This window comes from Melospiza georgiana, chromosome 7 (genome assembly GCF_028018845.1).
Source record: "Melospiza georgiana isolate bMelGeo1 chromosome 7, bMelGeo1.pri, whole genome shotgun sequence".
NCBI classification, from domain to species: Eukaryota; Metazoa; Chordata; class Aves; order Passeriformes; family Passerellidae; genus Melospiza; species Melospiza georgiana.
Window position 1 is genome coordinate 38789830 of NC_080436.1, and position 24521 is coordinate 38814350.

At 40.5% G+C, this 24521-nt stretch overlaps 1 protein-coding gene across 1 annotated transcript in view; it reads left to right on the forward strand.

Annotated features, from left to right (window-relative positions):
- Nucleotides 1-24521, forward strand: part of MBD5 (methyl-CpG binding domain protein 5) — a 128423-nt gene that overhangs the window by 27921 nt on the left and 75981 nt on the right. Inside the window, exon 2 of the mRNA XM_058027718.1 lies at nucleotides 21988-22085. The gene's annotated coding sequence lies outside the window, so the exon portion shown is untranslated. The remainder of the gene's footprint in view (nucleotides 1-21987; nucleotides 22086-24521) is intronic.

The following is a 24521-nucleotide window of genomic DNA, read 5'->3' on the forward strand; positions in this document are numbered from 1 at the left end:
AAATTGACTGCTATCAGAGCTGAGAGTGCCAAAAAGGGTGGGAGCTTATCACTTGTGAACTTGCAGAATGATTTTCTGTCATACTCCCTGTGTATCACAGGAGTTCATCATTGCAAGTATTGAAAATGTCACAGGAGAAATTTCATGTTTGATTTTGTAATTAGAGAAGTTCCAACATGATTTGTTTGGGGTTTGTTGGGGCGGATTTTTTTTTTTTTAGATGAAAGGAAGACAAGGCTCAGCGCTACGTGCAGTGCCTTGTTTGACATGAACAGATCAGATTTGTCTTCCAGCTCTGCATAACTTTGTAAGGAACAAAGTGTCTAACTCTAAGAATTACTGTAGGATCATGGAATGGCTTGGGTTGGAAGGGATCTTAGAGATCATCTTGTTCCAGCCCCCTCCAGGGATAATTTCCAATATCCCAGGTTGTTCCAAGCCCTGTCCAGCCTGGCCTTGGACATTCCAGGGATGGGGCAGCCATGGAGGAACCTGTACCAGGAATTCCCAATGTCCCACCCATCCCTGCCCTCTGGCTCCTGTCCCTCCATCCCTTGTCCCCAGCCCCTCTCAGCTCTCCTGGAGCCCCTTCAGGCCCTGCCAGGGGCTCTGAGCTCTGCCTGGAGCCTTCCCTGCTCCAGGGAACATTCCCAGCTCTCCCAGCCTGGCTCCAGAGGGGCTCCAGCCCTGCAGCAGCTCCAGGGATCCCTCTGGGCTCTCCCCAGCAGCTCCAGGTCCCTCAGCACACCCCAGAGCTGGGAGCTCGTGGTTGTACCTGGGATCACACCTGGTCCCTGCTGTGCTGGGGCAGCTCTGCAGGTGGGCTCTCAGCTGAGGGCACACACAGTGACAGTGACAGTCCCTGCCCTGCTCCTGTCTCAGCTGGAGCACAGCCCAGCAGCAGCTGCCTGCACTTCCCAACCTGCAGCTGAGAGGATTTTCCCAACACCTTTGCCAGGCCTGACAGACACAGGAGGTGCCAAGGAGAGCTCAGGCTGCTTCAGCTGGGAGCTTCCAGGAGAACCCACTTCATCCTCCAGCAGCAAAGCTCCAGAGCAGAGGAGCTCCCCATGAGCACCCTGTGTCCCCTATCCTGGGGAGACCTGTTAGCCCAGCAGGGCTACCCCTGTGCCCAGCACCCCCCTGTGTGCCCCTGGCCATGCCAGGTGGCCCCTGGCCCTGGTGACAGAGCCCAGGCCGGGCTGGCAGCCCCGGGGGCCGTTTGGTGCCGCGGCAGCAGCTGTGAGCAGAAAGGGCCTGCTCGGGGCCATATGGTTTGTGGGGACGGGGGTGCTGGGGGCTGGCAGCTGGTGGCAGCTCAGGGATTAATGCACAACGCAGCTTTCACTGAATTCTCTGAGAAGCACCGTGGAGAAAAACGTGGCTGAGCCTTAAAAGTGACTGACCTGCCCAGGCAGCCCTGTTAGAGCACACAGAGAAATGCTCATTTCAACTTCCTTTCGTGCCATCTTGAAGACTTTTACTGCTGAATTTAAGGATTTTAGTGCTAAATTTAAGGATTTTAATGTTATATTTAGAGATTGTAATGCCATATTTAAAGATTTTAATACCATATTCAAGATTTCCCAGCGCTCGAACTTCTTCTCTAACTTAGCGTTCAGGACTTTGGCTAAGATGGCTCATTCTTGTTTTATATATTATATATATATAAATATATATAATTTTATATTTATATTTATATTTATTTATATATAAAATATATATTATATATTTTTATATAATAGTGGATATTATATAAATATAGTGGTGGATTTAAAAAAATAAAAGGAAAAAGTAAGAATATCCTGAACTTCTATGTGTTTGTAGTTCAGCAATTGAGGAAATTGAGGAAAAGCACTGAATTGAGAAAAAAACCCTTTTTTTTCCTGATTTAAGAAACCAAACTATTACAGGTAAAATATGTAGTAAAAAATGTTACACAATTAAGTGTGTAGCCCAAACAGTTATTTTTGTTGTTCTATTTATCACTGATTATCAAGCATCATTAAAAATGGCTTTTTTCCCCCTTCCATTTTGAGGCCACTCATCTTTCTGTGCAGCTTTAATTGGGCAGCTCTAAAAGGGATGTGGGAATTTAGTATGGGAAATTGAAATGGGATCCTGTTTAGATTGAGTACAATTGGAACAGCTCTCAGAATTTAGAAAGCTTTTTTTCCTCTAATTAAGGGATAGATGATAAGTCAACATTCCCTTAAAAAACCCCATCAGCTCTTCATGGAGGCAGCAATTGTGGGACCAATACCAATTTAAGGGATCTGCTGCAGGTGTCTGAGATGGAGCTCAGGTCTGAAACTTATTTAAATTTTCAACCAATAGGATGGAGTAAAATAAAAACTAAAGGGAGAGGAACAAAACACCCCCCAGTGGCATTGAGGTGGTTTTTATTGTCATTTTTGCCCATGGTAAATGTAAATCTCTGTGGTGTGGTCCATAGCTGTGGAGCACAGGTTGAGTGATGGTTGTTGGGTTTTCACCTCCTCATTGTCCAGCAGGGAGTCCAGGATGGCTGTTGGGAAGGTGCTGCTGCAACCCAAAGGCAACAGCAGCAGAAATAATGTGCAAAAAATGATGTGCAGCCACTGGCCCTTCTTATCTTGAATTCTTCTTCCAGCTTCTCCCCAGCAAGCTTGGGCAAATTGAAATGGGGCATTTTCCAGGACTCCCTGATGATTTAATCCAACCTGTTGGGATCCACCTTCACAGGATGAGGATCCATCCCAGCTCAGGGCAGACAGCCCAGTCAGCACTGAGCAGGCCAAGAGAGATTTAGCCTACAGATATCACCTCAGTTCTGCTGCTCAACTGTCTGTTAAAAGTAATTAAAACACTCAGTGGTAGAAGAAAAATCTGTGATTAAAATCCTAGGGTTTCATCCAGCCGTCTCCAAGGCAGAGCCACTCGTGTCCTTCCATTGCCTCCTATAAAATCCTGTTCATTTGGGAGCTGGGAGTTCTGGACAGTGGTTGAGTTTTGACCCATAGTGTTGTGAGGGATAATTTTAGCTTCATCCTTTCCTAGATAAAAAATAAACTTTGAGATTTTGATGAAGGTTCCTCTGGTTCATAGAGCTGAATGATTTTAATTATGGTTTAATATCAAAATAAATGGTACATGATGCATCTGCATAAACATTTCCATTTTTATAGATCTGAATCAGTGTTTGGTGTCTAAAATCAATGTGCCCTTAACTCCTCACATGGGATGACATTTGAAAAGTGGCAGTGTTAGAGGATGTTGGAGCAATCTCATAAAAGGTGGATGTTGGCCTCTCCTTCCAAGGAACAAGAGGGAATGGTCTTGAGCTGGCTCAGGGGAAGTTTAGGTTGGATATTGAGGAGAATTCCTTCATGGAAGGGGTTGTCCATCCCCATCCCTAGATTAAAAACCATGTGGATGTGGCACTTGGGGACATGGGGCAGTGGTGGCAGTGGTTGCACTGGATGATCTTTAAGCTCTTTTCCAACCCAAATAATTCTGGGATTTTATGAAAAGGTATTGGATATCTAAATATGCTCTCATGGCTTTGTCCATACTTTAAAAAATTATCAAAGCTCACAGAGCAAACAGGGAAACCCAACTCTTTCACTGCCAACTTTTGTATTCCAAACATTTGTGTTTGAAAGTTAAACTGAGTTTTGTGTTCATGGAATTGAAGGTGTGGTGGTGCAGAGCAGAGAATGTCCAGGGCAGCATCCTGCAAACTGACACTGTTTCTCAGTACCTTTTCAAAAGAATTCCTGCAGAATGGAAACGAGGTTTTGCCAATCACAAATAGATTGCCAGATTTCAAATATTTGCTTAGAAGAAATCGAAGTTAATTTCATTAAAATTTTCATTGGCTAAAGTCAAGAATTCTTGGTCAACTGAAACATTTTTAGATCAATTTTTGAATTCTTCAATGTAATACTCTTTAGACACAAAGTAATTCCCAATATTCCATTATCTTTGTTGTTGGGCTATAGTGTGCTGATACAAATGAGTATATTCAGGTGTGAGAGGTTGCATTTAGATGAAGCACAATTTAAATCAAGTCCATCTGCTCTGGCTATAGATTGACCTTCTCTCTCCTTTATTTATCCCTCCACAACTAAATGATGCCATTTGAGATTCCTGACAGATCCTTCAGAAACTCACCAGCAAATAAGGAATATTTGCTGAATATTACTATATTAATCCTGATTTTTTTTTTAATTAAAATCTTCTTATTTTTCTAAACAAGTGCAGACTCTCAAGCTGGCCAGTTCAGGAATTCTGAGATGGTTTGGTGCAGGAAAAGGCTGAAGTGGGAACAGCTGATGAGTGAGATTCTCCAGTGTCCTCCTGGAGGTGCCATTCCCAGCTGGGTGTTCCCTTTGTGCAGGGCTGGGTGAGCTGTTGAGGAGCTCAGCCTGGTTGGAACTGTGATCCATTAACCCCTCTGGCAGCCCTGATGTCTCCATGGGATCCCAACCATGGAATCCATGGTTCCGGTGGGATCGCGGCCGCCCCGGTGCGTTTGTGTCATCAGAGGGTCCCCAGTGGAAGCATCTCCACAGCATCAAATTCCTCCTGTCCCATGAGCCATTCCTGGGGCTCTGCTGCATCTTTTGGGTGTCTCCTGTTGGAATGTCCATGGAGTGTGACTCCAAGGATGGAACTCTCTGGAATGGCAGCAGAAGTTGGGCGTTGTCATCTCTTGATGTTCTCCCTAAAGAAACTCCTTCGTGTGTGGTTGTTTGTCTCTGGAGCTCATGGTTTGGAATTTCCTTAGCTCTTCTGAAGAACAGTTCTGAGTTTGCAGCAGCTTTTTAGCAGCTGATGGATGACATGAATGATTGCTCAGGATTTAGGGAATGTTTGCCTTTTTCCTGGTGTTCCCTTTCCTGCCTCACCTGTTCTTGCAGCAATTTATGGAAGTGCTTTGCTCACTTTGCTACAGTTTCTCCTTACTTAAAGCCCATTTTTGAGATACCTACAGAGAATCTGCATTTAGTCTTTGGACCTTTTGTAAATACTCTAAATAGTTACTTTGTCTAGACTTGTAACTCATTTGGGTTTCTACTCTCAGCTCAATATCCCTGCTAGATAATCTTTTTTGTTGCCTCTTTGTAACTTTTTCCTCATTTATTCAATGTCCTCCTCTCACTTTGAGCCCAAAGCCTTGACATTGAACACACTTTGCAATTTTTTCAACACTTCAGTTATTTTTTACCTATTTTTTATATACCAATAGATATCTCTTGTCTATATTTCCATTTATTTGCAAGCACAAATTTGCAATATACATATTCACATATTTTAGACAACTCTAAGATATATAATCACTCAAAATAGTAAATAATGTAATTATCAGTCCCCATAATTGCCCTAAAAGTTGTAGCAAATAATTTCTTTGTTATCTTTAGACTTTGTGGACTCTAATTTATGTGTATACCAGACCTTACCTTAGGTTTACTACTCATGTTGATTTTGAATGCTCATGGAAAGGAAATTTCTTTTCCCAAATGCAGCAGCAGTTCGTGACTTCTTCAGCAAAGAAAACCCCAAAAAGAGGGATCTTGGAAGTATTAAGTTTAAAATAGTCCCTGTGGGATCTAAACTTCATGTTGACTTTTCTCTGTTGTGCTTTGGGAATTTTTTTTGTCCTCCTTAAAGGCTGTTGGAGTTTAACTGAGGACACAGTCCAGAATTTAAAATTTAGTGGTTCAAATACACAGAGGTTAAAGATTGTGACTCCATCTCAAATCATGCTTTGAGTGAAGCTTTGCAGAAGAAGAGTTTTGCCACACAAATATTTTACTTGAGTTGAATATTTTTATGCATTAGACTTATACAGTTATAAAATTTTGCGAATTGTGTCCTGTTTGTTGCTCAGTTTTAGTGAGAGCCCAGTGCCTGTTTGATCCAAGCTTGCCCACAGTTCCATGGAAGGAAATGAATGTGCAGGAGTAGGGATGGAGCACATCTCAGCTTTTCCACCTTGGCACAGCTGGATCAGTGAGGGAAGATGAAAGCCAGAAGATCAAATCAGTTTGGGCAGGAGAGCTGGAGGTGCAGGAGGTCAGGAGGTTCCTCATGGGAGGAATTATTACCAGGCTAAAATGAGGGAGGTGTGTTTTTAGTTTGTAAGATTTTATTGACATAAATAAGAAAATAAGGGATGAGGAGAACTCACATTAATGAAGGGAATACAGAGGGGAGAATTAATGTGATTTAGTCTGGGGGATGAAGAAATTTCAGGAGCCCAAACTCTGGTCAGAGGAAAGAGATGGATTTGGGGCTGCAGAGCAAAGCTGGAAGAGGGAGGTGAGGGGGCAAAAAGTCATAACAATAAATTAATAAGACTTCAGATTTTAAGATAAAAATCTGTCTCATGGTTGGCTTTGTGTCTGGCACCTTCCACTATCCCAGGTTCTCCAAACCCTGTCCAGCCCAGCCTTGGACTCTTCAGGAATGGGGAATCCACAACCACTCTGGGGAAGACGCTGTCCTTGAGACACTGAGGAGACACCTGAGGGGAAAGGTTGGGAAAGGAGCTTGGGGAGGGTTCAGAGAGCCTGGAGTGGATTATTCAGGGAGCCTGGGATGGGTTATTCAGGAGCCTGGAGTAGGTTATTCGGGAGCCTGGGTTATTCAGGGAGCCTGGGGGGGATTCAGGGAGCCTGGAGTGCGTTATTCAGGAGCCTGGAGTGGGTTATTCAGGAGCCTGGAGTAGGTTATTCAGGGAGCCTGGGGTGGGTTATTCAGGAGCCTGGAGCGGGTTATTCAGGAGCCTGGAGTGGGTTATTCAGGAGCCTGGGTTATTCAGGGAGCCTGGAGCGGGTTATTCAGGAGCCTGGAGCGGGTTATTCAGGGAGCCTGGGGTGGGTTATTCAGGGAGCCTGGAGTGCGTTATTCAGGAGCCTGCAGTGGGTTATTCAGGAGCCTGGAGTGCGTTATTCAGGAGCCTGGAGCGGGTTATTCAGGGAGCCTGGGGTGGGTTATTCAGGGAGCCTGGAGTGCGTTATTCAGGAGCCTGCAGTGGGTTATTCAGGAGCCTGGAGCGGGTTATTCAGGGAGCCTGGAGCGGGTTATTCAGGAGCCTGGAGTGCATTATTCAGGAGCCTGGAGCGGGTTATTCAGGGAGCCTGGAGTGCGTTATTCAGGGAGCCTGCAATGGGCTCAGTGCATGCTGGGGATGTGGAAGGAGGCAGCTGAGAGCAGCCAGGGAGACAGAGCAGAGATTTCCATCTTGGAGCTATTTTAGACTCCCTTGTTTTCCACGGGGAATTCCCATTCAGCAAGGAACAGTGCCATTCTTATGGAGTAATTCAGTGAATCTTTGTGATAGAATCTTCCTTTAGAAACTTGTTAAACTGCAGAAAATACTCCAGGAATTATCCATCTCATCAAAGCTTTTAAAAATAAATGGATATTGCAGAAAAGGGGAATTGTCCAGGTAGCACAAAGTTAACCCAGGAAGCAACTTTGCCTTCTAACCACAATAAATCCAAAGATGATGGTGATTAAATTACAACATTATTTATACTAAGTGATAGAATTCCTAAGAAATCCATGGAATCTGTGCCTTTTCCTAGCAGAAAGCAGTGACTCAACAACAAACTGACACTGTGACCTCAGCTGCCTAAAAGGACTCAACTCGCTTTGAAAAATATTTCCTTATGTTACAAAAGAAAGAAGGAAAATCTTGCTGAGGTATTAAGATTTGTTGGCAGTATCTCTTGCTCCTACAGTAGGCACAATTCAGAATATCTCAGGCCTTGACAACCAAGAAATGAAAAGTTATGGGACAAGAAAATCCAGATTTAAATCTTCCCCTGCTGAGCTGGCAGTTTGACTGAAAATTGTTTGCATGCTAAGGTGGAGTTGCTGTGAGCAGGGGAAGGAGCAGTTGAAATGTCTAAATGGAGCTGTTGATTGGATTTAAGGAGATTTATTAAACTCCCCCTGTTCACCTCATGGACAGTCTTTCTGCATGTTTATGTTTCATTTCCATGGTAAATGGGGCCCGTTTTCTGTCAGGAAGATGAATGTGAGGGAGAGGTGTGGGTTGGGCGACACTCAGGGTACAGAGCTGCTTGTCATCCAGGGAGGGGCAATCACAAAATGCATTTCTTCCTGCAGGGTGTGGAGAAGGCAGGGACAGACGTGTCCTGGAGGTGCTCAGGGAGAGGCATGGGACAAAATGAGATTCCAGTTAGGTACAGGGAACATAAAAACTCTGGAGAAGGTGTAAAATTTGTGTTTTTGTAGAATGTGAGACTGGATTGATAATGGCCTGGAGATCCTGCTCAAGGGGGACCTCCCTGCAGCAAGAGGTTGGGCTGGAGCTCTCCAGAGCTCCTTTCCAGCTGTGCATTCTGTGATCCCTGCCCATAGGAAATGAGATTTTCCATGGAATAAAGGAGCCACGAGGCTGTGGGGCAGGAGGGCAGCACAGGGGTGTCGCTCTGGCCTGGGACCACTCCACCACCTCTGTCCTGCCTTTTGGCCTTGGTGTGTTAGCAAAATTAATTCAGGTTATATTAGTACAGCAAGAAATCAGGTGTAAGGCTCAGCTCCTGGTGAGGAGCAGGGCAGGAACAGGAGTCAATGTGAAAAAGCACAAATCTGGGATCAGTTTCTGATCAATCTTAAAGTAACTCTGTGCTAATTATTTTTTTCTTCATCTGACCATTGGATTTCCTGCCATCACACTGGTTTTGGATGGCAGGATTATCTGTGAACATACAAACATTTATCTAGGTTGATTTCCTATGAAACCTTATCGTTCTATATTAACTTTACACTGCAAAAAACATTTTAGACTTTCTGTGAAGAGGATTTTGATATGAGATTTTTGTCCTGCTGATCTCCAATGTATATTTTCATATCTGATTATTCAGTGTCTATTCCTGCTTTCATTACTTGCTGTTCACAGGCTACCAAAATCAGAGATTTCAGGAAATACCTGGGTTTTTTCACAATTTCAGTATCAGAGGCTCATAGATCACAGGGTGAGTGCTGGACACACAAATATCCCATTTTAGGAGCTCAGTGCAGTGCCCTGGAAGGGATGTAACTGGTTTATGACTTATGGCCATGTCTGCCTGGACACTCACTCCAAGGGATTCCAGCCACATGATTTAGGATTCCTACTTCAGGGCTAAAATGCTGCTTTGCCTTATTTATCAAAGCCACCTGAATGTGCTTTGTCTGGTCTCTTAAGGAATAATGGCATGGAAAGGGGAGGGGAGGGGAATTGCAGGACAAGGTTTAACAGCCTCCGTGGATCTGACATTGTAAACAGGGGGAGATAACAGGGAAATGCTCAGGCTGGAGAGCTGGAAATAAAGAGTGAAATGGAGAAAGAGAAGATTAAGACTAAATGTCATGGAAGAGCATTCAGCTGCACTCATGGCTTTTTAGGTGATTCTTCCAAGGAAAGCAAGGAGAAAACTCTTTTGGGATAAAGTAAAGGCCCTTCTTTTTTTCTTTTTTCTTTTTTCTTTTTTTTTTTTTTTTTTGTTTGCTTTTTCATTTTTCCCTATTTCTTTCCTTCAGCTTAACCGCTCAGTGTAAAAGAATCTCATCTGGGTATACAAAAGAATGCATCACATTTTTGAGGCATGGCTGTGGATCTCAGCATCCCTGGGATTGCTGTGCTGATGCCACTGAGCCAGTGGGGCTCTGGGGGTGTTGGACCTGCCACAGGTATTGGTGTCTGGGGGACGTGTACAAATCACAGATGGGTCAGGACTGCTGAGGAATGCATCTCAAGCTGTTTTATTTTTTAGTATCCTCTCATGACGTGGTTATGACAATGGGAAGATGCCAGCGCTCACATCCCAGGCTGCAGACAGAACTCAATGTTACAACTTCCTCTAAAATTGTTTTTACCAATCACACAAAGGAAAAGCACATTGACAGTAGTTCTATTTAACTTATAGTTCTGTTTTTGCTTGTATTAAGTATTGTTATATTACAACAAGTTGTGAAAGTCTAGTGAGTTTAAAGGGCACGAGTTATGTTTGGTAGCAATTACAAGTTATTGTCTGAAAAAGTCTCACTGGTTTTAAGGTCTTAAGTCAAAATTTCAAAAGGATTGAATTGTGGGAGAATGAGTAATAGAAAAAATGTGATGGATTTGTAAGCCTTAAAAGGTTTGTAAACCTTAAAATACAATACACAAACCTCCATTAATTTGTAGTTCTGTTTTTGCTTGTATTAAGTATTGTACAGTTGTACAATTTTAATGTTGTGAAAGTCTAGTGCCTTTAAAGTTCTGTTTGATAGCAATTACAAGTTATTATCTGAAAAAGTCTTGCTGGTTTTAAGGTCTTAAGTCAAAATTTTAAAATGATTGAATTGTGGGAGAATGAGGAATATAAAAGATATGATGGATTTGTAAACCTTTAAATACAATACACAAACCTTCATTATTAAGCTTAGAAATTCTTAATATTTTGCCAAATATACTTTTCTGTAACTTAGAGTTATTCTAAACAAATGTTAATACACAGACCAGTTTTCTATTTGTATTTACTTTTCTATTTCTTATACAATTTTTTTAACAATTCTTATGTTTATTACTTAGCTCTAATCACAGTTCTACTATCTCTAAAGCTCTTAAAGCTTTCCCAAAACTCTCTGATTTTAAATATTCCCACTCACAGGGAGGGATCATAAATCCCACCCCATGCTATGGACACCTCCCACTATCCCAACCCCATCCAGCCTGTCCTTGGGCACTGCCAGGGATGCAGGGATGCTGCTCTGGGCACCTGTGCCAGGCCCTGCCCACCCTCCCAGGGAAGGATTGATGTTCCAGAGTAAAGAATTCTGCTGTTTAATTCCCCATGGTAAAGGATTGTATTTATAGTGAATAAATCTTTATTGTGGTGAAGAATTTCCTTCACTGATTTCAGTGGGACTTTGTAGGAACGGAGAGATTGGGGTAGTTCAGGATTTAGTTTTAGATAATTTTAAAACATAAGAGTAAAAACTAAGCTGAGGTTGAAATAAAGAGAGGAAGATGGGAAGAAGTTAAGGTTTTATAAGAGTGTTTTACTTTTTTAGTTTGTTTTTAATGCCTGTAAATGCTGTTGCTTTATTTACCATGAGCAGGACCTGGATGACAATTCCAGCAGTGGAATTAATTAATTTGAGATTAGAATCATTCTGTAGGAGCAAAAAGAGGGTGTGTATTTATGGGTGACAAAGAAACCACCCAAATTTAAACTTTTAAATGGGTTAAACAGCTGGAAGTTTTGAACAATAAATAATCATTATTTTGACATGGATACTCCTTAGCTAAGCTTTTGATGCCTTTCTTTGAAAACTTTTGGTATTATCTCAAAATTCTTGCAGATCAAAATTTCTTTGGTGGTTCAAATGAGGAGTTAAACTGGCAGCACCTCCCTGAAAAGGATAATTTGCCTTTTTCTCCAGCAGCCAAACTGTTGGACAGAGTTCTGCCCACTTCCTCTTGCCCATTTATTCCCTCCCCACACCTCCTCTTGTTGTGGTGGTGTCTCTGTGGGCTAAAGAAATGGAGCAGATAAAAGATTTTTCTGTGTTTTCATTGGGAGGGATGATTTAGATGGATTCTACAAAATCTCCAATAGGTTCAGGTTTGGGGGACGTCGTTTGTTTTGCATTTTTCTTTTTCCTACATGTACATTTCCAGTCTTCTACCTATCCCAAATAACCATTAGAAGCTAAAAGATTTTAAAACATTAAGAACTTTGAAGAAACTTTTAAATTTTAACCACATATTTATCTTTGGGCTCAAACACCTCCTTGTTGTCCTGGGATGTTTTATGGCAATGCAGGCGCTCCAGATTTCCTTTTCTTGGAGAGCAGCCTGTGTTATCCATTAATTCCATAACCCAGCACTCACCCAAGCAGCTTTTCCACAAAAGAGGCAAACTGGGAAGAGGCAAAAATCAGACAAATGCCCTGATCCATGGGGATCCTGAGGGAGTGAAGCCAGCACAGCCCTGGTGGTTCCTCCTGGTGACACAAACAGGGATGTGACAATTGTGGCTCTCCAGGGAAAAAGCTGGAAAAGTGAACAATGTCATTTTCTCCCCCCCAAAATAATTCCAGCCCTCATTTCAGGCAGGCAAGAGCAATTGTGGTGTTTTCTGCTGCTGCTTGAAGTGTCCATGGGCTGTTGTGGAGATGTCTCAGTGGTGGTGGTGCCTCTCTGAGCCCCCAGAGGAGCAGGAGTTCTCCTGCAGGGTTTTCTTTTTGCTAGAGATAAGATGGAAAGAGTAATGATGGAGACAAAACTGATAAGGGCAGGAATATCAGAAGGAATGGCAGAGTAAAGGCAGAGCTTTGAATGTGCCTTAAACAGGGATTGGTGCCACTGGGAATCCTGGTGGCTTCCCACAAGGATTTGTGCTTTGTGCAGTTGTGCTTTGGAAAGCACAGATTGCTGGGAAAGAAAATATGAAGTCCACCAGAATCATGTTTTTCCTTATTTTAATAAAAATAAAGAAGGGCAAAAACCTATTAGGGCTTTTTCTTTAATGTGCCTAAACCCTCTGCTTCTCCAGCAGGCAGCAGAGAGAGCTGTGAGGAAATAGGATTTTATCTTTATTTCACAAGGAAGGAATATGGGCATGGCTTCAAATAAATTTGCTATTAAGAAAAAGTCCATGATTGCATTTGAGGAGTGTTGTGAAGTTTCCAGGAGTGATTTGCAGGGGCTGATCTGTATGGGCTGCACATGCAGCTGAAAAGGGAGATAAATTCCTTTCTGCTAGTAACACAATCATCTCTCAAGGTATTTTTTATTCAATTAGATTGGTGTAACTAAAGTGCTCCTGATGTCATTTGTGGATGCTCCTAAATCATCAGCTAAAGAGCAGCTGATCTAAGTTTGGCCAAAGGAAGGAATGAAGTTTTGGAAGATTATATTCCTTGTCTCTGATGTTAATCAATCAGAATTTGATATTTGTGTACGGGCTTGTTTTAAAAGCACTGTGATTATGGCACTGCTATAAATCTGATGTTAATGGAGAAGGAAAAAATATTAAATGTGACCCAGACTTTAAACTTCAATATTCAGTGGCTGTTCCTTACAAAATGAGAATGAAGGGAGTAATAGGTCTGTGTGAATGTAGGCCTGGAAAAGTGGGATACATGGATTAAAAACATTTTAATTTTACATTAAGTCTTTTCCTAGATTTCAGTTTGATGCTGAACATGCCCTGATATATAAAGAAGTATTCCTCTGTTAAGTCTTGGGGGATTTGGAGGCACTTATGAATTAATTTGTTTCCAGGAGTTCCATCAAAAGAGAAATCCTTTGTAAAACTGCAGGTGTTAAAATACACACCAAAAAACATTTCTTGCTCTGGGAAATTAGACACAGTTCTTACTGAATATTGAAATTAAAATGCAGAAAAGACCCCTGAATCTTATTAATTATTACTCTCAGATTTCAGAGAAATACTTTTGTAGAATTACTTTTAGGTTTATTTCCTTTAAAATAAACAAGATATTTGTGGTTTCATGGAAACCCTTCCAATGACACCAAAATTTATTGTTTAAATATTGATAGCAGTAAAATAAATTAAAATCTCCAGGCAAGGGAGCAGAGCAGGGGCAGCCCCAGCCATGGCAGTGCCCAAAACCAGGCAGAAACTGCTTGAAACGTGGTGTAAAACTCTGCATTTTGTGCTGAATAATTATAATTCAGTGAAAACAGGAAAATACTGTTGAATGGAAATTGTCATAAGATCAGCCAATTAACACAATTTTTCTGTTGCATTTGATTGCCTTTTCTGTCCTTGGAAGAAGCCAGAAAATAAACCAAGAGATGTATCTGAAGAGATGCATTTTTTATTTTGGCTGCGTAACCACGGATTGATACATTCATAAATTTACAACATTTTGGGCTTCTGAATGTTTCTAATTTCATTTTGGAGGAGAAGAATATTTCTTCAAACAACTGAGGCTCAACACTGCCATTTTTTTTTCCTGTTGAAAAGGAAGTCTCTGAAGAGATGTCAGTGTTTTATCTGCAGTGAAGTGTCCTCTTTTCAGGTTTTGATTCCATGTCATCGTTCCTGGTACCCAGTGTTGGAAAGCACAGGAGCATTAATTATTTTATAATAGTAAATGCCAGTGTGCAGTTGTCTCAAAACCCACCAAAAATAGAACTTTTAGCCCAACTTGCACCATCATTGCAGCTTTTAACCACATCTCCTGCTAGGAAATAACCATCCAGGAATGAAAGCTTTGCCTCCACAGTTGTTTAATTCATCCCCTTCAGTTTTTAGCTCTAAGTTTAGCAAAATGGGAGTGTGGCATCAGTTGCCTGTGCAGATTTGTTACAGACACAGCCTGCCCTGGAGGCAGCAAACGCTGTCAGGGTGACAGCCACTGCCACAAACCAGAGGGGAATATTTTTGGAACCATCCAAACAGCAGAGGAAGAACATCCTGTTATAAACACACTGATACTAGCATGGCTGCAAAAATATTATTCTCTTTTCTTCCTCAAACACACAAAAAAAAAATAAACAACAAGGGAGTGTTCTCACCCTTCCATTCATTTCTCTGGGTTTCACATTTTTGGGAGAAGCCTGGCTCTTGGAGCTGACAGGAATTTTGTGTTTCCCTTCCAAGTGTGTCACCAGCATAGCAGGGATCTGAGGAGGTCACCAAAACTCTGTGTGCCACCAGGGTTTTGTGGGAGTGGAGTAGGGCTCTGTCACCTCCACGTGACTGGGGAGGAGAATTACTCTGGGGAGGAGAATTACTCTGGGGAGGAGAATTACTTTTGGGAGGGTATTTTTAGATACAGAAGATGTTTGGGTGAGCAGCAGTGGAGATGCAAAGGGAGTTTTTTTATACCTAGAAATTATAAAAAGCCAACATCCTTTTTTTTTTTTAGTTTTAATTTTGAGCTTGTTGAGTTTGCTGCTGTGTCCCTGAGAGGTGAGGGACGTCTGAGTGGTCACTCGGTGGTTATTTTAATGAGGCTGAGTGCAGAGAGCACTTGGTGAAATATGAGTAAATCTCATTACTCTGACGGTGCTTGCCTGACTACAAAGAAAGTTTATATTTAGTAAACTACTCACTCCTGTGACCTAGTTTGCCAGGGATGATCATTTTCGTAGCGTGGCTCTGAGCTGACTTTACCCTGTTCCATTTCCATCAATGGGAGATTCTTCCATCTCTGCATTTCTCAGAGCAAGGAAGAGTCTGGGAAGTGAACTCAGTCCAGGAACTCCTTCCCAAAATCCCACCCAAAGTGGGAGCCATTCCCTGGCTCCTGTCCCTCCATCCCTTGTCCCCAGTCCCTCTCAGCTCTCCTGGAGCCCCTTTAGGTCCTGGAAGGGCTCTGAGCTCTCCTGGAGCCTTCCCTTCTCCAGGGGAACATTCCCAGCTCATGTGCTTCTTACTCTGTTCACCTTCAAAGAGAGATCAGCTGCTCAAAAAGCATTTACGAGTGATGCAGAAAGGGAAAAAATGGAGATATTCATGTTTGGAAGATAAATGAGATTTCTTTCTAATGGAGTTTGTGTCTTGTTGAAGGCTGGGGGAGCCATTCCCTGGCTCCTGTCCCTCCATCCCCTGTCCCCAGTCCCTCTCAGCTCTCCTGGAGCCCCTTCAGGCCCTGCCAGGGGCTCTGAGCTCTGCCTGGAGCCTTCTCCTCTCCCTTCTTCACCCCCAGCTCTCCCAGCCCATGGCCTCTCCTGTGTTCCTTACCCTGTTCAACTTAAAAGAGATCTCAGCTGCTCAAAAAGCATTTAGGAGTCATGCAGAAAGGGAAAAAATGGAGATATTCATGTTTGGAAGATAAACGGGATTTCTTTCTAATGGCTCCTGTCCCTCCATCCCTGTCCCAAATCCCTCTGCAGCTCTCCTGGAGCCCCTTTAGGTTCTGGAAGGGCTCTGAGCTCTCCTGGATCCTTCTCTTCTCCTTTCTTCACCCCCAGCCCTCCCATCCCATGTGCTCCTTACTCTGTTCAGTTTAAAAGAGAGATCAGCTCAAAAAGCATTTAGGAGTGATGCAGAAAGGAAGGAAATTGGGATATTCATGTTTGGAAGATAAATGGGATTTCTTTCTAATGGAGTTTGTGTCTTGTTGAAGGCTGGGGGATTTATTTCTTCCAGAAATATTTTGATTCTCAGAAATTTTGGTAGCTCTGGGATTTTGCCTGTAGTAAAAAAAGAAAGTATCTGTTGTCTATTTACACGGAGAAAACACATTTTTAAAAATTCTATATACTTATACACATATAATACTTATATATAATATGCAATTTGGACTTAAATTTATATATGAAATTTTGGTAGTGCTGGGATTTAGCAGGTAGTAAAAAATAAAGTATTTGTTTCCTATTTACAAGGAGAAAACACATTTTTTATTCTATATACTTATGTATATATAATACTTATATACAATATGTGAGTTAGACATTTTTTATTCTATATACTTATGTACATATAATACTTATATGTAATATGTGAGTTAGACTTAAATTCATATATGAAATGTTGGTAGTGCTGGGATTTTGTCTGTAGTAAAAATAAAGTAGCTGTTGTTTGTATACATGGAGAAAATGCATTTTATTATTCTATATGCTTATGTACATATAATACTTAAATATTATATGTGAGCTAGACATTTTTAATCTATATACTTATGTAAATATAATAATTAAATATAATATGTAAGTTAGACTTAAATATTAAATTTATCTATTAAATTTTGGTAGTGCTGGGATTTTCCCTATATTAAAAAAATGAAGTATCTGTTGTCTATATACATGGAGAAAACACATTTTTAAAAATTCTATATACTTATGTGCATATAATATTTAAATATTATTTCTGAATTAGACATTTCTTTATTCTATGTACTTATGTACATATAATACTTATATATAATATGCAATTGAGACTTAAATTTATATATGAAATTTTGGTAGTGCTGGGATTTAGCAGGTAGTAAAAAATAAAGTATTTGTTTTCTATTTATGTGGAGAAAACATTTTTTTATTCTATATACTTATGTATATATAATACTTATATATAATACTTATAAATAATATGTGAGTTAGATATTTTTATTCTATATACTTATGTACATATAATACTTATATGTAATATGTGAGTTAGACTTAAATTTATCTATTAAATTTTGGTAGCACTTGGATTTTTCCTGTAGTAAAAATAAAATATCTGTTGTCTATTTACATGGAGAAAACACATTTTTCTAATTCTATATGCTTATACACATATAATACTTACATATAATGTGTGAGTTAGAATTAAATATTAAATTTAATACATAAATTAGTAAATATATAAATATATATTTATATATATTTTTTACATATAAATTAGTAAAAAATAAAGTATCCGTTGTCTATTTACATGGAGAAAACACATTTTTTTAGATTCTATATACTTATGTACATAGAATACTTAAATATTATGTCTGAGTTAGACATTTTTATTCTAGATACCTATGTACATATAATAATTAAATATAATATGTGAGACTTAAGTATTAAATTTATATATTAAATTTTGGTAGTGCTGGGATTTTGCCTGTAGTAAAAAAATTAAATATCTGTTGTCTATTTGCATGAAGAAAACACATTTTTTATTCTATATGCTTATGTACGTATAATAATTAAACATAACATGTGAGTTAGACTTAGGTGGGATTCTGCCTGTAGTAGAAAATGAAGTATCTGTTGTCTGTATACATGGAGAAAACACATTTTTTTTATTCTGTGTACTTATGTACATATAATACTTACATATAATATGTGAGTTAGACTTAAATATTAAATTTATATATAAAATTTTGGTAGTGCTGGGATTTTGCCTGTAGTAGAATGTTGTGTATTTATGTGGAGAAAACACATTTTGTCTATTTACATGGAGAAAACACATTTTTTATTCTATATATTTTTGTATATTTAATACTTACATATAATATGTAAGTTAGACTTAAATATGAAATACAGAGACAAGTATCAGGTGTAGAGTACATCACAGCATCCCCAGTCTGCCCTTTACCAGAATACCATGAAATTTGTAAGATTACAATTAAAATCCTACTTTTAGTTAAAATATCTCCCTGTTTCTAAAGGTGATTAGAAAATTCCGTTCTCTTGGTGTCAATCCAGCCCTGCCCATTCCTGCCTGTCCCTGCTCCTGCCCTGCTCCTCCTCAGGTGTGGAAATGCAGAGATCCCTTCAGTGCTTTCCAATCTGCTGCTCCTTTGCATTTCCCACTACAAAAAGAAAAAAGGAAATTTTTTTCCTCCTAACTGTGTGTGCAGATATTGTGTTATGCATCGAAAATTCTGCTGTTTCCTGCCTGCATTTATCTTGCTGTGGAATCATTTTCATGTGACTGGAAGGATTTTTTTCTCACAAACAAGAAAAACACCTCCCAGAGGCAACGGCTGGTGGAAATTGCAGAGGCTTTGGAGTGTTTCTGTGGTGGTGCATCCCTAATATTCCCTTATCTAACAGAAAATGATGTGAGATTTTGCACCTGTCTGAGCTGATGGGCCTCTTTTCATTCCTAAACATCTCTAGGAAGCTCAGGCATGTTTGTCACCCTGAGATTGAAGAATTATCATGGAATTCTGGAATGGGTTGGGTTGGAAAGGGCTTTAAATCCCATCCAGTGCCACTCCTGCCACGGGCAGGGACATTTCCACTGTCCCAGGGTGCTCCAAACCCTGTCCAGCCTGGCCTTGGACATTCTAGGGATCCAGGGGCAGCCACAGCTTCTCTGGGAATTCCATTCCAGCCCCTCCCCACCCTCCCAACCAGGAATTTCTAAAGGAATTTTTGTTTAGTAATGAATTTTTGAACATTTAATAATTCTTGTCACGTATTCAGACAGTTCAGCTTCTTCAAAGTTGTTGCATGGGAATAAATGAACAAAAATTTATAGGAAGTTTCATATCTCAGAAGATACTAAATGCTGAGTTGTATCTAAAGAAATGTTTTGTCCCCAGTCCAGGAAGAAATTTCAAAAAAAAAAAAAAAAAAAAAAAAGAGAAATCAAAACAGTTTCTTCCATTTGAGCAGAGACATATGTTTGGTGGGTTGGCACCAGACTAGGATGCAGAATCCTGTAGAACCAACTCTTCATACTCTGGGATATTTAGAGGAACAACATTCAAAATAAAGTGCTGGAGAACAGAAGAAAAAGAGAAAAATTTAAAAAGGAGAATGGGGAGCACCTGAAGAGCAGCACAAAGGAATTCCAGGGAGTCCAGGATCCACAGGGATCTGTTGGAGCACCCTGGGACAGTGGAGGTGTCCCTGCCCATGGCAGGGGTGGCACTGGATGGGATTTGAGGTCCCTTCCAACCCAAACCATCCTGGCATCATCTGTCTTTATTTGTGTATCAAATATCTTAGAGGAGTCAACACCATAAATCACAGAAAACATTTAATTCCATCAATAAATTCCCATTAATTGGAGGTGAGGTCATAGTGACTCCTCCTGGTCTTAGGGTGATGATCATGAAATCATATTTGGAAAAAAAATGAAGCTCTGGGGTGTCATTCAGCAAAATGAACAAGTCCCAAGAAATTCAGCAGATTTCCCTTGAAAGATGTGGTTAAACACAGAAGAAATTTCTTCCCAGTGCTGTGATGCTCCAAGCCCTTGGAGAAGGCTTAGAGGTTTTGAGAACAAAATTAATGATACCCTTACAATTATTGCAGTTGTTCTGTTTGAGAGTGATGATTAAATCTGATCAGAAATAACATCTGCAGTGGGAGCAGAGTTTAAATATCTGGATTGTGGCTGTGCAGTTCACAAAGAAAACAGAAAATATCATCTATTAACACAAAAGGCAACGTGAGAATGATTTACTTGTCAGTGGAAAAAATAAAATACAGATCTTTTCATGGCACTGGAAAAAATGTGGGGAGATTAAGAACTGAATGAGAAGTTTGAAGCACAGTTGATAGAAAACCTCAGCACCAAATTATGTGAACAAAGTCACTTAAAGGGAAGACTCAGAACCACTTTGGAGACTGCAAACAAAATCTGTTTAAAGTGGCACAATGAAATATTTCATCATCATCGCAGAGCTGCTCCATATTGTGTGTTCTGCCTTTAAAATGCCATTTTTCACTCCAATTCTCAATCCATTTCCCAGTTTTTTGCAGGTGGGCTTTCCTCTTTGGAGCCACTGATCCAAACTTCTGTTTGGAATCAGTTGTTGGGTCCTGCCTGGGCTTTTGTACCAGTTTATTCCTTGGACTTTGTTGGGTTAGGCTTAGGGATGGGATTGGGGTTGGGTTAGAGGCCAAATAAAAGACACAAAGCCAAGGAGCTGTCAAAAAGTGGTGCTGGTTGAACTTGGTGATCTCAGAGGCTTTTTCCATCCTGAACTACTCCTGATTCTGAGGGGCTGTAGGTTTTGGCTGCACAAGGTGTGGGCTTAAAGGTTTGGGTTTAGTGGACACAGTCTCAAGCTGCGTCAAGCGAGATGTAAGTTAGAATTAAGAAGGAAATATTTCACAGAAAGAGTGGTCAGATACTGGAATCATTTACCCAGTGAGGTGGTGGAGTCATCATCCCTTGAAGAATTCAAAAAAAGACTGGATGTGGCACTTGCTGCCATGATCTAGTTGAACAGTTAGAACATCGGCTGGAGTTGATGATCTTATAGGTCTCTTCCAGCCTTGAACTTCTGTGATTCTGTGATTCTGTGATTTGGGGTTGGAAAAGCCCTCCAAGGTCATGGAATACAAGCTTTGTCCCCAGAGCCCTGAGTGCCACCTCCAGGCGTTCCTGGCCCTCAGTGCACCAACATTTGGTGTCCAGGCTTGGGTTGTTCAGTGATGCTGAGCTCAGCACCAGATCCTTTTCACCTCCTCTTTCACAGAAACTTTGTGACTTCCAGGTCCTCCTTGAGCCTTCAATTATGAATAAAACCTTTCTCCATTCCTCTCCTGCCTCTCAACCCCACCTTGAGCCACATCTGGACGTTCCTCACCAATCTGGGTCCTACCAGAGCCTGCCCAGCAGCTCTTGAGGGGTTCCCTGGCTCATTTGGGGCCTGGGATGTTCTCCCCAGGCTGTGGGTGCAGGCACAGCACATTCCCACCTCAGATCTGCAGGAGAAGGAGAGGGAACAGAATTGTGGCAGTTTTATTCCAGACACTGATGGGATTTGTTTCCTCTGCGAGGATTTGGCATTTTTGGGAGCTCTAGAAGGAGCAGAGTGTCCATGTAGGGATTCCATAACTTGCTGGTTTGTGGCAGAAGTTCTGTTTGAGAGTGATGATTAAATCTGATCAGAAATACCATCTGCAGTGGGAGCAGAGTTTAAATATTGGATTGAAAGGGGTTTTATCTCAGGAGGGTTTTCCTCTGCTCAGACTTGGGTTCTTCCATGCTCTTAGAAAGTCTAAACCAAGTGAAACTGAGTAAAAAACAAAAATTGTTTACAAGACCAAAACTTTTGGGCCTGATGAGTTTTCTAGTGATTGAATTTTTTATATTTATCTTTCCATAGCTTCAGTGCTGAGATATGAAAGCAGCACTAACAAATTGTGCTCTGGGGTTATGTTGTTGAGTAATTTTATTTTTTAAAATCATAACTGGCATTTCGAGTGACCTTGTCTTAAAGTTACCTTTAATTTCAGCCTAGGGAGGTGGTTTAACTTTTCATAATCTATTAGTGCTTATAATATGTCACATTTCAATGCTAATTTGTAATTTTATTTAATTGAAATTTTAACTCATGGGACCCTTGCTGTTGTTATTTTGGTCTAAGAGCGAATTCCCCAAATGTTTTTTGAAATATATTAATGCAAAATAATTATCATATTCCTCAAGCAGACCAATCCCTTCCCATGTAGTGACTGTTTATTTCTAACAGCAGCTCCTAGATTCACATGTTCCATGAAATTGTGCCTTTTGAATCAGTAAATCAAGCAGTGTTTAGCTCTCCTGGCTGATTTTGTGCTCTGGTGTTGCTGTGCAGATCCTTGCTGACGATGGTGGTCGCTGGAGGCAGCACTCTTGAAGATTATATCATTTACAGACAAGATCTCTGAAATCTGTTTCCTTCACACAGCAAAGGTAACTCAAATAATCCACATTATGCATTTATCTCAAAGTAATAAGCTTGGGTTTGACCTTCAAAATTGAACAGCAGCTGAAGTTTTGCAGGCTGACCGTTCTGCCAAATTTAACCCCTTTTTTAAATAATAATTTTAATTTATTCTGAAGTGAAAAATAATAAAAATCAAGGGAAAGAGCTCAGTTTCTTCTCCTCCTTTAGTTACAGGAATATCCATCCTTCCTTAGCTTCTGGTTTTTTCCTTCACTTAATATTTTTCTTTATTATTAATGTTTTCCTTTATTCTTCTTTTCTCATGAGTGTTTTGACCTGCAGATCAGTTACAATATTTTTGTGGCACTGATGAGAAGCAGCACTGCCTTAAAATCTAAAGAATAACTGAGGATGGGGCTTATGTTCAAAAAGACAAAAATTAGGTGAAAAAAGGTTAAAACAGTGGTAAATTTCTATAGAATTTTTAAAGTATAACTTCTTTAAATTAAATATTGAAAGCACAAATCTGCTGTGTCCTGTGCCATTTATTTTCTCTGCTTGTATTATTTATTATCAGTAAATGATCCAAAGAAATAAATGTGAGGATATTCAGGAGAGTTTTGTTTATGGATCATTTTTTCCTATTTTGAAACTAACTCTCTATAAACACCATAGGTAATATGGGACTTTTTTTTTTTCTATTATGGAAATAGAGCTAATTTTCCCACTCATTATCTGCTGTTAATTTAATGTGTGGCAATATCTGAAATTTAGTGCTGATTATGGCAGTAGATTTTTGGTTAGCAGTACAGCTCATCTATGAGCAAACCAATTAAGACATCATTTCAGAATATAATTGAGCTCCTAATGGGGCACTTGAATTCACTGGGAATTTACATATTTGCTTTTCTTTGCTTTAGCAGAGAGGTCCAAAATGAAGCTCCAGCTTCAGTTTTGAACTTCTGGAGGCACCAACTCGAGCTGAGCCTTTTCAAAGTGAAGCCTCTAAAATGCTCTTGAGTAAGGGCAGGGATAAATTCATGGATAAGCTGCTTAATTCTGAATTCTGAACTCTGGGTGGCCCTGAGGAGGTGGGAATTTGAGGAACACAATTCAGCTGTTCTCAGGATGCTGAGGCCCAGGTGATGCTCTGGTGCAGCACAGTTAAAACTGATTTAAATACCAAGTTTGCTCAGTGTTTGTAATTAATTTGCTCCTTTTAGTCGAATCAGGATCTGCTGGGAAAGGGCTCATTTTGCAGAGCTTTAGAATACAGATCTTTCTATACATTTATAATATATACACATATATAATCTGTGTTTTGAAGCAGTATCAATAGAGAATTCTTGGAAGTGCTGTGTTAGCCCACACAAATTAAGTGTGTCATTTATGGAGTCTTTGAAAATGAAGGGAAAAAATTTAAGCAGTTCTCTTCCCTTTTCATTTTCCCTTAGTTTGGGGATTTTTTTGACCCTCAGAAGGAAAATTTTTCCATTTAAAAGACAAGAGAGGTTATTTATGCCTCTGCCTCATTGAGGGGTTGATTTGTGTTGTTGTCACTCTTCCCTTCCAGGATAGACCTTTGCATGTTTCCATTTGTTCTAAAATAGGAATCCACACCATTTGGAAAACCAAATGTTTTGGGGGAATAATTACCAAAGTCTGTGTTTGGGTTCTGAAAACCCTTTTTTTTTTTTTTTTTATGTGAAAAACTATGGCAGGGAAAGTAGTTTTCTCTGTAAGGTTCATGTTGTACTGGTTATTTCCTGAAAGTTTTAATATGTACATGTGGATAAACCTCAGGATGCTCCAGTGAACTCCAAGAAAACATTTAGTTCTCATTCTCAGCATCCTAACTTGTATTTTCTACTCTTTTTTTCCCGCACTAAAGTGCTCACAGCTGTGCAGGTACTGCAGCCACTGCTGCTGTTCCATTTGATCTATTTTTAAAGCAGGGGCTCTCTGGATGGAATCCACATTCCTGTGTAGTCCAATACTCCCAAACCTTCCTGACCCTGCCTCACCCACTCAGACCTCGTGCATTATCTTTAATTATATGATAACATTGCAGTTTTCCTCTATAGAAACCCTTCCATTAAATAAATGGAATTTAACCAGCAATCCGCTGCCTTTAATTGTTCAATCCTTCCTTCCTTCCTCAGAAATGGTCAGGCCTTTCCCTGCAGATGGAATTCACAATTTGTGCTTTCTTGCACCTTTTAGCAACAGGTTTTGGAGACTCTCACACTGGTTTGTGTTGGAAGGGACATTAAAATTCATCCAGTTCTGTGGGAGGGACAACTTCCACTGCCCCAGGGTGCTCCAGCCTGGCCTTGGGCACTGCCAGGGATCCAGGGGCAGCCACAGCTGCTCTGGCAATCCCAGCCCAGCCAGGAATTCCCAGTTCCCAGTGTCCCACCCATCCCTGCCCTCTGGCACTGGGAGCCATTCCCTGGCTCCTG